Raw genomic sequence first — 18,456 nt, forward strand, 5'->3', positions numbered from 1 at the left:
TTTCTGTCAGTCCATGGTATATTCAATATTCTTCGCCAACGCCATAATTCAAACACATCAATTTTTGTTCGGTCTTCCTTATTCATTGTCCAGCTTTCTCATGCATAGGAAGTGATTGAAAACACCATGGTGTGGGTCAGGCACACATTAATCCTTAAGTGACATCTTTTCTTTAAAGAACTCTTTTGTAGCAGATTTACCCAATGCAATACATTGTTTGATTTCTAGACTGCTGCTTCCATGGGCATTAATTGTGGATCCAAGTAAATTGAAATCCTTGACAACTTCAATCTTTTCTCCATTTATCATGATATTGCTTATTGATCCGGTTGTGAGGATTTTTGTTTCCTTTATGTTGAGGTATAATCCATACTGAAGGCAGTAGTCTTTGATCTTCATTACTAAGTGCTTCATGTCCTCCTCACTTCAAGCAAACAAGGTTGTATCATCTGCATAACCCAGGTTGTTAATGAATCTTCCCCAAAACTTGATGCCACTTTCTTCTTTATATAGTCCAGCTTCTTGGATTATTTGCTCTGCATACAGTTGAATAAGTGTGGTCAAAGGAAACAATCCTAACATACACATTTCCTGATTTTAAACCACACAGTATCTTCATCTATGTACAAATTCAGGCACCCTATAGGACCGAGAACTGCCCAATAGGGTTTCCAAGGAGTGACTGGTTGGATTCAAACTGCTGACCTTTTGATTAGCAGCTGAGCTCTTAACCAGTATGCCGCCAGGGCTCCTCCAATAGGATGGGTTAAAAATTGATATCTCGTTGTTTTTACAAACAATGAGAATTTCGTTAATGATAATTATAATTGTGACCATTTGCACTTTGCTTCCTGTGAATTGTTTATCTCCTTTGCATACTTGTGTTTTGACTTGTTCAGTTTTTCCTTTATTGATTTTTAAATTTTCTATTTATCTGGAGTTTATTTTACTGCAACTTTTTCTTAAAATTCTATCTTGTTGTCTCAATTGGATTTACTAAAAAATAATCTATCTTCTCTTGGTGACATTATCATATTCTGAGTTCAATATATCTGTGAAATTGAGATCTCTTATATGGTACAATTAACAACGAATTCCATGTCTGTACTAGTACTGAAGTACACGTGCATGTGTGTATATTTTGTGGCTTTACAATATACTTACCATGGTAAAGATCTTCCAAACTCATTACACCTCTTTTTACCCCATCTCCTCAATGGCCTCTCTCGTATGTTTATTTTTGTCAAATGGACTAGCCAACTTAATAGAAAAAATGTCTTGAAGATATTTTCATTGGAATTCTTATGGATTCCTTTGTTAAATTTGAAATATTTTATCTTTATAATAGAGTCCCTTTCTGTCTATCCATTGATTCAAGCTTTCTTTCATGAATATGGCAACAAAAAAATAACTGGGTGAGCCTTGTCTTGACCATGGCCAATATAGCCCAAGTAACCAAGGAAGAAGGCTTGAACTTAGGCAATGGTAACATGTAGAGAAAGAAAAGAAGATTAGAGTGACAGGATATTTTTGAAGTAAATGTAATGGGCTATTTGTGTAAGACTGAGTTTGGGTTTTGTAGGGAAACCAAAGAACTAATGGTCTTCTCATTAATTGTTTTACTCTAAGGTCAGTGAAGATTGGAATAAAAATAAAAACAGGGATCTGGGACTTGTGGCTGTTTGAGTAGTCTTTGTTTTCTTTCCTCCCTCTCATTGAGCCTAAATAACAGATGGAGGGTTATAAGAGTGTGTGGGGAGAAAGCAAACAAAAAGTATTAATTGGACGATTGCCTGCACAGGTTGAAGAAAGTTTTATGCAATTGTAAATCTAGGAACTTTTATGCTCAACAGTCATATGTGCAAATAGTAAGAGAGTTTCTAATGGAAATTTATTTTTTTTGGAAATTGTATGTAAATTGCTCCATTTTCAGAATCACTTATAATGCATACATTATTATGGAAATATTTGATATAAACAAAAATATCTGTAGCATATTTATGTTCTAACTCATGTTAGTAAAGTAAAAATGGCCCCAACTTTAGAACCAACACATTATCTGTATCTTTGTAGATATCTTTATTTCTTGGACACTATTTGGCCATGTAGGAGAAAAATGTACAAAATTATACATTACTATTCCCTCATTCCAATCTGTTTCTCCACCTTCAGTATTTCTCCTAATGGCATACTATCAACCCAACCGTGTAAAAATATCATATTTAATTTCTTCTTCTCTTTCATCACTTACCTGCTATCTGGAATAAGGGATCAAGTAGGAAATTTGACACTCATTCCCCTCATCTATAAAACTTTATAATTGTATTCTACAAGAATTTTTCTTTGCAGCAACATGTATATTACAAAAATTAACAGCATGGGGTGGCATTCTAAAAGCAATAGGTTATTGCAAAAATAGAGAAAGAAAAATATAAGAAATTTTAAAGGAAAGATAAGACCATGGATAGAGTCAATGGGGTGAAGAAAAAAATAGAATGAGGCATGAGGATGACGTCCAAGAAATGAAGTAGAAACAGAAGGAGAAATGACAGATGGAAAGAATCAGCTCAGGAAACTATATGACAAGAAGTGCATTTTGGATACACACGTTGTATGCCATTGAAAATAGACAACACTGTCTCAGATCTGTGTTAAATGTGAGGTACAAATGTAGGTGCAGGTGGCTGGAAAGCCATGTTTATACACGTATCCACAAATATTTCTATATGTAGCCACTTATATATATATTGGAGCCCCTGGGTGGCCCAAATGGTTAAACACTCGACTACTAGCTGAAAGGTTGACAATTTAAACCCATCCTGAGGCACCTTGGGAGACAGACCTGGTAATCTGCTTCTGAAAGATCCAAAACCCACCAAACCCACTGCCGTTGAGTCGATTCTGACTCTTAGCAACCCTATAGGTGAGAGTAGAAATGACCCACAGAGTTTCCAAGGAGTTCCTGGTGGATTCAAACTGTTGACCTCTGGGTTAGCAGCCATAGCACTTAACCGCTACGCCACCAGGGTTTCCTCTGAAAGAACACAGCCTTGAAAACCCTTTGGAGCCTTCTACTCTGCAAACATGAGGTGGCCATGAGTCAGAATTGACTTGATGGTAGCTATTATTAACAATAACGTGTCTATGTTAATCTAAATATGACTAATCATTTTAGTCACCCTCTTGCTTGTTAGTAACATCCTACTCCAAAAATGAAATATCTGGCTCCGCTATACACCATTTATTTACCTGATTATTGAAATTCAGTATGCATGTATAGCAGTATCAGAAGCGTTAACCCATAACCTGTTTGGGGGGGATTACCAACTAGGGTACAATACCTATGTACAGATGCTTTTGTCTTTATGTACAGATGCTTTTGTCTTTAGTTTTACAGAATCCACTTATTTCCAAAGTTACTTAGGTTGCATTTTTCCCCTACATTCTTTGATGAGACAGTTTCATATATCTTTAATACACTTGGGCTATTCTGTTGCATTCTGCATTCCATCTAGGTATTCTTGGATTCCCCTAAATGATTTTTTTTTATTTGCATATATTAAGCCTCATTCTTTATGCTGTTAAGTTCTATGGGTTTTACAAATGCATAGTGTCATGTATCTCCCATTAAGGTACCATATAAATTAGTTTTACCTAAAAAAAAAAAAAACAAAACCATTCTTCACCTATCCAACAGCTGGGCATGATAGGTCAAGTAATGGGAACTGAGACAACTTCCAAGCATCCTCTTCCAGTTCTTTAATTATAGAATTATGTTTTCATATGGGCAAAGTGAGAGTGACCTTTGATTGCCAATTTACCTCCTTACAGATTTCCCTCTCTACACTGCTACTAATGCGCCCCGTTGGCCAAATCCAACCCAAAGAAGAATATTCAGGGAATCTATGAATGCAGCCTGTTTATTCAGCCTCTCAGGGCAGAGAGCAGGGTAAAAAAGGGAGGAGAGAAGAGAGTAGATATGGAACAAACGGGAAATACCCATAATAGTAATCTCTTCTTTTACAAAAACCAAGTAGAAATCAATAAGTATGTTGCTTATTTAGTTTATATATCATTTTGAAATGTATTAAACACTTCGGCACACACATCCCTTGGTGCCTCCCAAAATGAGGTTAACATTCCACTTTAAAAGCAGATTAGTATGAAGCGTAAACAGACTCCCAGAGAGAACTCAATTTTCACTTTTACAGAAATTACATTCAGTGTTAATTTGTGTGTTTAACAATTCATGCAAAAAGAAAACAAAACAACAAAACATTACCAAAGATTTACAGAGGACTTGATAATGTGCTTATCTACCTACCTACTTACCTACCTAATCTACCTACCTACCTAATCTACCTACCTACCTAATCTAATCTACCTACCTATCTAATCTACCTACCTACCTAATCTACCTACCTACCTATCATCTATCTATCTATCATCTATCTATCTATCTATCTATCTATCTATCATCTATCTATCTATCATCTGTCTGTCTGTCTATCTATCTATCTATCCATCCATCTACCTATCTCAAGAGATGGTGACTGAATGCTTTAGGCCCTGTATTTTACCAAATATGTGATTTGTTTATTTTCTGGTGATCTGTAAAATAATATTAGTATTTGTAGATGTTAGTAGGACCCATATATGGAATGAGCTTAAGAGAGTTTCCCTGGATTTCTGCCCTTTTTCTTGTGTTTCCTCTACTCCCCATCCATACCTCTATTAAGAGTCTCTTCATTAAACTTTTCTCCCATTATACAAATTTGCTTGAGTCTTCGCTTCCTGTTGTCATTTGAGTGATGCAGAGAAGTGGGGGCAGGGGAATGGGAGAACAGAATAAATTTTTACAAATTATCTAGAACTTATGTTATTTTATGACTTTGTTTTGTAAAAAAAAAATTTAATTGTCTTCTTTTTATGAGTTTTTAGTTACCCATTTTTTAATGCATAATAGACATCAAATAACAAAGCTTAACAGGCTGACCATTAAATTTTATCTGACATATGCTGAGTAATTTTCAGGTGCAATTTAACATTTTAATTCACTCAATAAACATATATTAAACTCGTAATATGTGCCAGACGTTTTGCTATGTATTGATTTATTTCATCAAAGTAACTTAGATATATTCTCTGGAGTTATTTTTCCAGGTTTAGTGGCTGGGGTAGGGAGACAAAGTATTGGTTTTGATTTTATAAAGAAGGACTTGACAACAAATTAAGTGATAATGTGAATGTCTTTAGATGTCAGGAAATCAAAATAAATAACCTCTTTCAAGAAGAAAATAAATAACCCTAATTCAGTCAAGATTTGCTTCTGAGATTATTACAAGGCAGTTCAATAATTCCAAACCTTCTGTAATTCACATTTTCATTAAGGAAACTATTTCTCAGCTGTAAATGAAAGAAGGTAATGAAGTTAATGATCTAGCATTATGTAAAACTTACAATTTATGTCCACAAGAGTGAGTCAAGAAAGCATGAAATACAAAACAGAAGTAGAAAAATACATGTGGAAGAAATTTCCATTTAAGATTGCAGCAGACAAAGTTACTCGGAACAACCCTATCTCTAGAAACAACAGCTATAGAATACTGAATTAAAAAAAGGAAAAAACAATTATAAACAAAACTGAGTATCTGAAAAGATAACACAGAATTTCCAGCCATAGCTTTGCAAGTAAGAATATATAGTCAGAAAGGCATGCAGAATATTGATTCACTAAAGCTCCATAGGCCATAAGATACTCATCACAGAAACTTGTCTCTCAGCACTTTGTCCAGAGCTAGAGGTAAGAGTTTAAGTCTTGAACAGGAGGGAGCTTGTGGGAGACCCTCCCCATATGGAACTGATTTTAAGAACTGTTTCTCACAGTGAGAGCAAGCCAGATCTGTAATTTCCGACTCTTCCCAACAGCTAGAAACTGAAGAGAGGGATGTATTGACTGAATGGAGTTGGACAGGAGAAAGAAACAGGAAAGAAAAAAAGAAGTTCTCTCTGGCATCAGTATGTGTCTATATCCTGGGAACTCATAACCTTGATGACCCAGGGACCCTCAAACATTGAAATAAAGTTGGAATCAGTACCAGATGTCCAGCAGAAACAAACACAAAGTCTCTCTAGAGGAAGACATGAAAATTCTAAGCTACAATACAAAATCCATACTATAGATAATTGACAATGATAAATGATTAAATTCATCAGGAAGACAGAGCAATTTTACTTTTCCCACCTAGTAATATGACCTTAAAATGTATAAACAAAAACTGACAGAACTGCAAGAGAAAATATACAAATCTTAATAGGCATATGTTGACATGATATTTTGAATAATTGATAGAAAACTTGACAAAATGTTAGAAGTAATATAAATAGTTGAATAGCATGGCTTAGACATCTGACTTAATGAGATCTACAAGATAGTGCATCCAAAAACCACTGAATCAACATTATTTTAAAGTATTCACATACAATTTATAAAAATTGACCGCATACTGGGCCATAAAGCTATTATTCCCAACAAAGTTCCAAGTTTATCTTCTGTCAATAGTGCAATTCAATCATAATTCAAATATAGAAAGAAAATTAACATGGGAAACCCTGGTGGTGTGGTGGTTAAGGGCTACACCTGCTAACCAAAAGGTCGGCAGTTCAAATCTACCAGGCACTCCTTGGAAACCCTATGGGGCAGTTCTACTCTGTCCTATAGGGTTCCTATGAGTCAAAACTGACTTGATGGCAACGGGTTTGGTTTTTTGGTATTATCTTTGACAGTTTAAGAATTCACAGTTTAAAAATCTGTGGATAAAAAAGAAAATAAAAATAGTTTGTATATTGACTTGAATAACAGTATTAATAAAACATATAAAAATTTTAATTAAAATTTTAATTTCCTTGAGAGCAATACGTAGAAGGCTGAAGAATAGCAAAAAACTTGAAACCTTTCATGTAGGTTACAAAAATGGAAAAGAGAGAAAAAACAATGAAATAATCATTAGGAAAAAAAGTAGAAAAATAATAGCAAACTCATTTCAAAGAAATGATAAAAGAAAGAAAATAAAGATGAGAGCAAAATTAAAGGAAATAGAAAACGAAATATACAGTACAGCAACAAGACCCTAAGTTGTTTGTGTGTTTGGTTAGTTTTTGGAAGGACTAATAATATTGTCAATAGCCCCAACGGTGGGCTCAAATATAGCAATCATCATGACGAAGGTGCCAGACCAGGAAACATTTCATTCCATCTTACATAAGGTCATCAAGGATTGAAGCTGACTTAGCAGCAACAAAACAACAACGAATATATATACATATATGGTCATTAGTTCGAGCCCACCATCCATTCTGTGGGAAAAAGACATGGCAGTCTGCTCCGGTAAAGATTGTCAGTCTTAGAAACCCAGTGGAGCAGTTCTACCTAAAGGGTTGCTGTGAGTCAGAATCGACCCCACACCAATGGGTTTTGTTTTAATATTTTTTATGTATATGAATACAAATCTGCTGCAAAAGACATCCTTAAAGTGTTAAAAAGCAAAGATGTCACCTTTAGCATTAAGGTGCACCAGACCCAAGCCATAGTGTTTTCAATCACGTCATATTGATGTGAAAGCTGGACAATGAACGCGGAAGACTGAAGAATTGACACCTTTGAATTGTGGTGTTGGTGAAGAATATTGAATGTACCACGGACTGCCAAAAGAATGAACAAACTTGTTTTGGAAGAAGTACAACCAGAACGCTCCTTAGAAGCAAGAATAGTGAGACTATGTCTCACATACTTTGGACACGTTTTCAGGAGGTACCAGTCCCTGGAGAAGAACATCATGCTTGGTAAAGTAGAGAGTCACTGAAAAAGTGGATGACCCTCAGTGAAACGGATTGACACAGTGGCTGCAACAATGGGCTCAAGCATAACAATGATTGTAAGGATGGCACAGGACTGGGCAGTGTTTCATTCTGTTGTGTATGGGGTTGCTATGAGTCAGAACTGACTTGATGGCACCTAACAACGACAACAACAACATATGTTTTTGTATATATTTTTGGATATGTGTGAGATGTATACACCCAACTCACTGCCTTTGAGTAGATTACAACCAATAGTGACCCTATAGGACAGGATAGAAGTCCTCCATAGGATTTCCAAGGCTATAAATCTTTATAGAAGCAACTGCCACATCTTTCTCCCATGAAGCAGTTGGTAGGGTCAAACCACTGACCTTTTGGTTAGCAACTGAGCACTTATTCACTGTGCCACCAGGCCTATTCTAATATAGACACACACACACACACACACACATACATATGAGAATGGATTACATCTCAACACAAAGAAAACAAAGATCCTCACAACTGGACCAATAAGCAACATCACGAAAAACAGAAAAGATGGAAGTTGTCAAGGATTTCACTTCACTTGGATCCACAAACAATGCCCATGGAAGCCGTAGTCAAGAAATCAAAAGACATATTGCACTGAGCAAATCTGCTGCAAAAGATCTCTTTAAAGTATTGACAAGCAAAAATGTCACTTTGGGGACTAAGGCAAGCCTGACCCAAGCCATGGTATTTTCAATCACCTCATATGCATGTGAAAGTTGGACAATGAATAAGGAAGACCAAAGAAGAACTGACACCTTTAAATTGTGGTGTTGGCAAAGAATATTGAATATACCATGGACTGCCAAAAGTACGAACAAATCTGTCTCGGAAGAAGTACAATGAGAATGTTTCTTAGAAGTAAGAATGGCAAGACTATGTCTCACATAATTTGGGCATGTTATCAGGAGGGATCAGTCCCTGGAGAATGACGTCATCCTTGGTAAAGTAGAAAAAAAAGGGTCAGCAAAAAAGGACAGGACCCTCAATGAGATGGATTGACACAGTGCGTACAACAATGGGCTCAAGCATAGCAACGATCGTGAGGACGGCACAGGATTGGCCACATTTTGTTCTGTTGTAACCAACTCGATGGCACCTAACAACAACAACAGTTATATATAGTTATATATATATAGTTATATATATAGTTATATATATATCACACACATAAACATACACACTGATATGTCATATACATGTATATGCAGCTCTGGTGACTCAGTTGTTAAGAACTTGGCTGCTAACCAAAAGGCTGACAGTTTAAATTCACCATCCCCCTTAGAAACCCTATGGGACAATTCTGCTCTGTCCAATATGGTTGCTATGAGTCAGAATTGACCCGACAGCAATGGGTGGGTTATACGTATATACACATGCAGGTATGTATGTATGCATGGTGCATGTTTTATGTGTATATATAAGCGCACATATAATAATCAAAAATAAAAACAAATACGTTGTCATCCAGTTGATTCAGACTCATAGCGACCCTACAGGACAAAGTAGAACCACTCCATTTCCAAGGAGTGCCTGGGGGATTCAAACTGCAGACCTTTTGGTTAGCAGCTGTAGCTCTTATGCTCTATGCCACCAGGGTTTCTGCATATATAATATATAAGTGTAATTTATACATGCACATAATATATATATGTGTAATATAAATACATACATATATATGTGTGTGTATAATAAAATTTGAATCTTTACCTCTAAATTACACCAAATACAAGAACACAATCCAGGATATATTGTTAAACTAAATGGGAAAAAGTAAGCTTTTAAAGAAAACATTGCAGAATATTTTCATGAACTTGGAGTTAGAAAGTTGTACTTAAATAAGGTCCCCAAACATTAATCATAGACAAAAAGACACATAAATTCAAGTTTGTTAAAATGAAGTAATTTGAAAATATCAAAGAAGGCCAGACTGATATATATTTAAAAGAAAAAAAAAATGTGCTTTTCTCTTTCAAAATATCAAGATCATGAAGGACAAGGAAAAACTGAGACAATGTCCCAGGCCGAAGAATAGTAAAAGAAACCTTAAATGTGACATGTGACCTTCAGTTAGAAACTGGATCAGATATTTTTTTCTTCTTTTGCAACAAGATAGTAGTGGGACAATTGAGAAAACTTATATAAGATTCATAGATTAGATCATAAAACTATATCAACATTAATTCCCTGATTTCAATAATATTACGGTTATATAAGAGAATGTCCTTATTTTTAGGAAGTACACTGTGAATTCCTTAGGAATAAACTGGTAATATGTGTGTAGAATACTTTCAGATGGTTGAGAAAAAAAAAAATGTGTGTGTCTGTGCATGAGCGAGAGAGAGGAGAGAAAGGGAGGTTAAGCGAAGCTACACAGAACATCTTTGTGGGGTTTTTTTTGCAACATGTCTATATGTGTGGAGTTAAAAAAAATTTCCAAATAAAACATTAAGAAATTATGCTCATCAAAACACACAGATAGGGATTATTTTTTATGTTTCTAATACACACCCAGCATCACATCCTTAATTTCTACAATTACGGAGGGAAGAAAATCTGAATTTGATAAGAATTTTAACTTTGGTCCTCTTTTACAAGATATTCAATTTAATCATAAATGGTAATAGTGATTAGGTCAATGATAATTTGCATATGACATTATGGCAATCAATGACTTTTTTGGAAATACTACTCAAATGTTTCATTAGTAGCTTAGCTAGAAATTACTTATAAGTAATAATCAAAAATTCTTGACTATGAATGTGTAAGTGTTTGTATCCAAATCAGTAGACAATTTTAGGCCTCTAAAGCCTTGTAAACATGAATTATTTGTCCACTGATATCACTTCAAAGCCTACATTTCTGGCTTCTCTTCAAAAAGTTGGTATCTGGCATCAGTGAGCTTTTATTTCTCTACGGTAATAATCGGCTGGTACATGTAGTATACAATAGTCAAGGTCACCAGCTCCCTTTTTTGGGGCCTCAGACTAAGCTAGCTTCATGCATTTCCTACGCCTTCCTGCCCTTGTTGGCATTAGTGTATGTGATTTTATCTTAAAACTTTCCTATTGAGATTTCCTTTACATTCGCAATGTCTCCTTTCTTTCTTATTCTCTCTCTCTCCCTCTCTCCCCCCTTCCTTCCTTTCTTCCTTCCTTCCCTGTTTCCATCCATTTTCTTTTTTTCCTCCACAGCTAGTGCAAGAATAAGCTTCATTTGGCCCATGAAGAAATATTATCACAAGTTTCAAATGAATGGAATCTTAAATCAGCTCGATGTTAGGGGAGGGAGTTTTGATTTTAGACACTGACATATCTAACTTCTAATTCCCAGCCTTCAGCTTCTTTGCTCTGCACAGTGTTCTTATACCTACGATGAGGATAAAAATGCATATCTACTGTGAGGATTTAAATAAGGAAACTGCCTGACATAGAAGCACTCAAAGAAAGTAACTTCATTTCTTGTCCCCTCCCTCTACACCATACCTATGCATTCAAATTTCATGATTGCTAGACACATTAATTCCTGATTCCCATTTTCAGATTTCAAGGAAAAAAAAAAAAAAAACCTTTAACTTATTTTGTTCTATGTTGTCGTTGTTAGGTGCCATCAAGTCAGTTCCAACTCATAGCGAACTTACGTATCACAGAATGAAACACTGCCCCGTCCTACTCTACGCTCAAAATCATTGTTATGCTTGACCACATTATGCAGCCACTGTGTCAATCCATCTCATTGAGGGTCTTCCTCTTTTCTGCTGACCCTGTACTTTACCAAGCATGATGTCAGGGATGACCTTCCTGACAACATGTCCAAAGTATGTAAGATGCAGTCTCACCATCCTTGCTTCTAAGGAGCATTCTAGTTGTGCTTTCCAAGACAGATTAGTTCATTCTTTTGGCAGCCCATGGTATAGTCGATATTCTCCAATACCACAATTCAAAGGTGTCAGTTCTTCTTTGGTCTTTCTTATTCATTGTCCAGCTTTCACATGCCTGTGATCCAACTGAAAACACCATGGCTTGGGTCAGGTCACCTTAGTCTTCAAGGTGACATCTTTGCTTTTCCACACTTTAAAAAGGTCCTTTGCAGCAGATTTTCCCAGTTCTATAGAAATCTAATAAACAGTACTCTGATTAGTATAATGCATACATCAACTATAGATAGAATTAGACAATCATTATTTTTGGTTTCATATGCACTGATAATATGTTTTTAAACTGCTTTGGCGATTAAACCTAAAGATTATAGTGTTTGGAGGTGAAGCCAACATGGTGCTATAGACAGAAGCACCATGCCATCACTCTGTAGCAAAGAACTGAAAAATTAAGCAAAACAGATAAAAACATCAATTCTGGAACCCTAAACATCATGGAAATCCTGGTGCCTTAAGCGGTTAAGTGCTATGGCTGCTAACCAAAAGGTTGGCAGTTTGAATCCATCAGGTACTCCTTGAAATCTCTATGGGGCTGTTCTACTCTGTCCTATAGTGTCACTAGGAGTTGGAATCGACTCGATGGCAGTGAGTTTGGTTTGGGGTTTAAGCACCAAAAGGAGGCGTAAATAACTTGATCAAGCACCGAATGGAATAAGAAACTGACAGAGAACAGAGAACTAGGAAAACTACAGAATGGCGGCCCCCTGCCAGCTAACACAACACGAATTCACCATCTTGGACCACAGCCACCAAGGACAGTCAATAGGGAGTACAGGAAGGCAACTTCACGGAGCTCCCAACAGGAAACAGAGCACATGGTAACCACCGATACACATTTTCCCATGCCCCAGCCTTCTGCCCTGTACACTGCCTCTGCTGCTTTCCAGAAGGCCACAAATGCTCAGCCAGAGAGACGGTGGGTCACTGCCACCCCAGGTCCACCTCACCCCCAGTGGCTGGTTCCCTCAGTGCCATTTTTTTTTTTTTTGGTTATTGTTTTCATTTTTGTTTGTTTGTTTGTTTCTTCCATCTCTCCCTTCCTTCCTTTCCTTTTTCCTGCCCACCTAGCCTTGTGCACCACCCCATCCCTTCTTGATGGGCTGTGCAGCACTGCTTGGTTAGGTAGCCACCAGCAAACAGCCTCCCTGGGTCTATGCGGCTGTAACCGGTTGGCTATCTCAGCATTTTTTTTGTTTGTTTTGTTTCTTCTCTCTTCCTTCCTTCCTTTCCTTTCTCCCGCACACCTAGCCCCATGTAACACCCCTACCCTTCTTGATGCACCATGCCACACCACTCGGCTAGAGGGCTGCTGGCACATGGCCTCCCCAAGACTGTGCTGTCCTCATTGGGCCTCTCCCTCAGAGCTGTATTTTTTTTTTGTTTATTTTTGTTTTGTTTCTTCTCTCTCTTGCTGCCTTTTCTTTCTCCTGCCTACCTAGCCCTATGAGCTGCCACTGCCCCATCTTGACAGACCGTGCTGTACCACTCAGCTAGACAGCTACCTACACACAGCAGGTCTGAGTCTGCCCCCCCCAGCTGACTCCCACCTTGCCTCCACTTTATTTAATTTTTTTTTTCTTCAAGTGGTACTGGCATGGACTCCTGGACCACCAGACACCACCCTGTGCTGCCCTATGGCCCTGCCCTGCTGGACCCAGTTTGTGCTGCAAACTACTCATCCCTATCCCTTACCTCCAATGGATCTGCCCTGGTGCACCACAGTTGAACCACTGGCCCTGCCCACCTGGACAAGGTGATGAGAACTATCACGCCCAGAGACAAGCAAGAAAGAAAACATGCCCAGCCTGCCCATCCAGAAATAACCAAATAAAACAAGAAAACAGAACAAAACAAATCTACAATCAGTGTTGATATTGTTGTTAGGTGAAATACAGTCCATTCCCACTCATAGCTATCCTATGTACAACAGAACAAAACACTGCCCAGTCCTGCACCATCCTCACAATCGTTGTTATGCTTCAACCCATTGTTGCAGCCACTGTGTCAATCTATCTCATTGAGAGCCTTGATCTTTTTTGCTGACCCTCTACTTTAACAAGCATGATGTCATTCTCCGGGAACTGATCCCACCTGATAATATGTCCAAAGTATATGAGACATAGTCTTGCCATTCTTGCTACTAAGGAGATTCTGGTTGTACTCCTTCCAAGACAGATTTGTTCATTCTTTTGGCAGTCCATGGTACATTCAATATTCTTCTCCAACATCACAATTCAAAGGCATCTGTTCTTCGGTCTTCTTTATTCATTGTCTGGCTTTCATTTGCATAAGTGGGAATTGAAAACACCATGGTTTCGGTCAGGCACAAATTAGTCTTCAAGATGACATCTTTGCTTTCCAAGACTTTGAAGGTGTCTTTTGCAAAAGATGTGCCCAATGAAATGTGTCTTTTGATTTCTTGACTGCTGGCTCCATTGGTGTTGAATGTGGATCCAAGTAAAATAAAATCCCTGACAAATTCAAGCTTTTCCCCATTTATCATGGTGTTGCTTATTGGTCCAGTTGTGAGGATTTTTGTTTTCTTTATGTTGAGGTGTAATCCATAGTAAAGGCTGTGATCTTCAGTCTTCATCAGTAAGTGCTTCAAGTCCTTTTCACTTTCAGCAAGCAAGGTTGTATCATGTGCATAACACAGGTTGTTAATGAATCTTCCTCCAATCCTGATACCCCATACTTCTCATATAGTCCAGCTTCTCAGATGATTTGCTCACATACAGATTGAATAAGTATGGTAAAAGGACACAACCTTGACATACAACTTTCCTGACTTTAAGTCCCTTGTTCTGTTCCAACTACTGCCTCTTAATCTATGTACAGGTTCCTCATGAGCACAATTGAGTGTTCTGGAATTCTCATTCTTTGCAATGTTAGCCATAGTTTGTTATGATTCACACAGTCGAATGCATTTGCATAGTCAATAAAACACAGGTAAACATTTTTCTGGCATTCTCTGCTTTCAGCCAGGATCCATCTGACATCAGCAATGATATCCCTGGTTCCATATCCTCTTTTGAACCCACCTTGAATTTCTGGCAGTTCCCTGTCAATATACTGCTACAGCTGCTTTTGAGTTATCTTCTGGAAAATTTTACTTGTGTGTGATATTAATGATATCGTTTGATAATTTCCACATTTGGTGGGTCGCCTTTCTTGGGTATAGTCATAAATATGGATCTCTTCCAGTCAGTTGGCCAGAAAGCTGTCTTCCAAATTTCTTGACATAGACAAGTGAGTACTTCCAGCATTGCATCTGTTTGTTGAAACATCTCAATTGGTATTCCATCGATTCCTAAAGATTTGCTTTGCACCAATGCCTTCAGTGCACGTTGACTTCTTCCTTCAGTACCATTGGTACCTGCTATATGATACCTCTTGAAATGGTTGAATGTTGACCAATTCTTTTTGTTAGAGTGACTTTGTGTATTCCTTCCACCTTCTTTTGATGCTTTCTGAGTTGTTTAATATTGCAACTCGAGGCTTGAAATTTTTATTCAGTTCTTTCTGCTTGAGAAATGCAGAGCGTGTTTTTCCTTTTTGGTTTTCCATCTTTCCACATATCATTATAATACTTTACTTCGTCTTCTTGAGCCACTCTTTGAACTCTTCTATTCAACTTATTACTTCATCATTTCTTCCTTTCACTTTAGCTACTCAATGTTCAAGGGTAAGTTTCAGAATCTCTTCTGACAACCGTTTTTGTCTTTTCTTTCTTTACTGTCTTCTTAATGCCCTCTTGCTTTCCTCATGTATGATGTCCTTGATGTCATTCCACAACTCATCTGGTCTTCAGTCATTAGTGTTCAATGAGTCAAATCTATTCCTGAGATTCTCTTAATTCAGTTGGAATATACTCAATGTTGTACTTTGGCTCTTGTGGATTTGTTCTAATTTTCTTTAGCTTCAACTTGAACATGCATATGAGCAATTGATAGTGTGTTCCATGGTCTGCCCCTGGCCTTGATCTGACTGATGATATTGAACTTTTCCATCATCTCTTCCCACAGATGTAGTCAATTTGATTCCTGTGTATTACATCTGGTGAGGTCCACATGTATAGTTGTGGTTTATGTTGGCAAAAAAAAAGGTATTTGAAATGAAGAAGTCGTTGGTGTTACAAAATTCTATCATGCGATCTCCGGCATCTTTTACACTGCCAAAGCCAAGCTTTCCAACTTCTGATCCTTCTTTGTTTTCAACTTCCACATTCCAATCTCCAGTAATTATCAGTGCATCCTGACTGCATGTTTGATCAATTTCAGATTGTAGAATTTGGTAAAAATCAATTTCTTCATCTTTGGCCTTAACGGTTGGTGTGTAAATTTGGGTAATAGTCATATTAACTGGTCTTCCTTGTAGGTATATGGACATAATCCTATCACCAACAGCATTGTACTTCAGGATAGATCTTGAAATGTTCTTTTTGATGATGAATGCAATGCCATGCTCTTCAAGTTGTCGTTCCTGGCACAGTAGACCATACGATTGTCTGATTCAAAATGGCCAATACTAGTCCATTTCTGCTCACTAATGCCTAGAACATCAATGTTTATGAGTTCTATTTCATTTTTGACAACTTCCAATTTTCCTAGATTCATACTTTGTACATCCCAGGCTCTGATTATTAATGGATGTCTGCAGTTGTTTCTTCTCATTTTGAGTCATGCCACATTGCAAATAAAGTTCCCAAAAGCTTGACTACATGCACATCATTAATGTTGACTCTACTTTGAAAAGGCAGCTCTTCTCCAGGTGTCTTTTGAGTGTCTTCCAACCCGAGGGGCTCATCTTCCAGCATTATATCAAACAATGTTCTGCTGCAATTCATACCATTTTTCACTGGCTACATCTTTTTAGAAGTAGACTGCCAGGTTCTTCTTTCTAATCTTTCTTGGTTTGGAAGCTCAGCTGAAACCTGTTCACCATGGTTGACCCTGCAGTTATTTGAATACAGGTGGCATAGCTTTCAGCATCACAGTCACACACAAACCCCCACAGTAGGACAAACTGGCAGACACATGAGGGACAATCAATAATCAAAGAAAATAATTCCTGAATGTCCCAGACACAGTAGACCAAACCAAAACATTTTAAAAGGCAGGACGGTATGGCTCCAGTAAGCAACCGAAATAAAATTCCAGGTTATCTTCAGGTAGAAGAAAAGGCACTAGAACTACATGACAGTTAATTCAAAAGTCTAATATTCAGGACTCTTCAAGAGATTAGGGAAGAAATGAAGGAAAACATAGACAAAGCTAAGAAAAAAATAGACAATATCATGGAAAATACAGACAAAATCAGGGAAAGCACAGACAAAGCAATGGAAGAATTCAGGAAAACAACACAGGAAAAAAAAGTGAAAATAAATAAACAATTAGAAATCATAAAAACACAGCAATTAGAATTCCAAATGATAAAAAACAAGATTTCAGAAAAGGACAATGCAATAGAAGGTTTTAGGAGCAAATTTGAAACAATGGAAGACAGGATCCATGAAATTGAGGACAAATCCTTGAATATTACTTTCGTTGAGGAAAAAATCAGAGAAAAGAATGAAGGAAAATGAAGATAACCTGAGAAATATGTGGGATACAAGCAAGAGAAAACATTTCCGTGTGATTGGAGCTCCAGAACAGGGACGGAAATAGAAAATGGAGATGGCATAATTGAAGAGTTGCTGACACAAAACTTCCATGATATCATGAAAGATGAAAAGCTGACCATTCAAGAAACTCAGTGAATCCCACATAAGATAGACCCCAAAAGAAAGTCATCAAGACATATCATAATCACACTCACCAAAACCAAAGAAGGAATCCTAAAAGCAGCTCAAGAAAAATGAAAAGTCACATGCAAAGGGGAAATAACAAGACTAAACTCTTATTACTCAGCAGAAACGATGCAGGCAAGAAGGCAATGGGGTGACATATATAAAACCTTGAAAGAAAAAAATTGCCAACCATGAGTAATATATTCATCAAAACTCTCTCTAAAATATGATGGCAAAATTAGGACATTTCTAGATAAACAGAAATTTAGGGAAGATGTAAAAAACTACACAAAACTTACAAAAATTATTAAAGGAAGTCTTTCAGTTAGAGAACCAAGAAGCTCAGATGACAACCTGAGGCTAGGATGCAGGAGGGCATCAGCCAGAAACCAGCCTATGTATTAAACCCTCAAGGATAAAACAAAACAAAAAGATTTACAACAGGGAAAGGGACCAATAAAGAGACAGAGAGTGACAGAATGGATAGAAAAACAGGACACGTCAATATGCTGTCTACAAGAGAAACACTTTAGAAATAAAGACATAAATATATTAAAAAACAAAGGATGGAAAAAAATGTATCAAGTTAACAGCAATCAAAAAAGGAGCAGGAGTAGCAATAGACTTCATGACAAAATCCACAATAAAAGACAAGGAAGAATGTTATGTAATGGTTAAAGGATAATCTACCATGATGACATAACCATAATAAATATCTATGCACCCAATAACAGGGTTCCACAATACATAAAATAAACTCTAACTGCACTGATAAGAGAAATTGACAGTTTTACAATAACAGTAGGAGACTTCAGCACACTACTCTCAGCAAAGGACAGAA

This window comes from Loxodonta africana, chromosome 21 (genome assembly GCF_030014295.1).
Source record: "Loxodonta africana isolate mLoxAfr1 chromosome 21, mLoxAfr1.hap2, whole genome shotgun sequence".
In the NCBI taxonomy this organism is placed as follows: domain Eukaryota; kingdom Metazoa; phylum Chordata; class Mammalia; order Proboscidea; family Elephantidae; genus Loxodonta; species Loxodonta africana.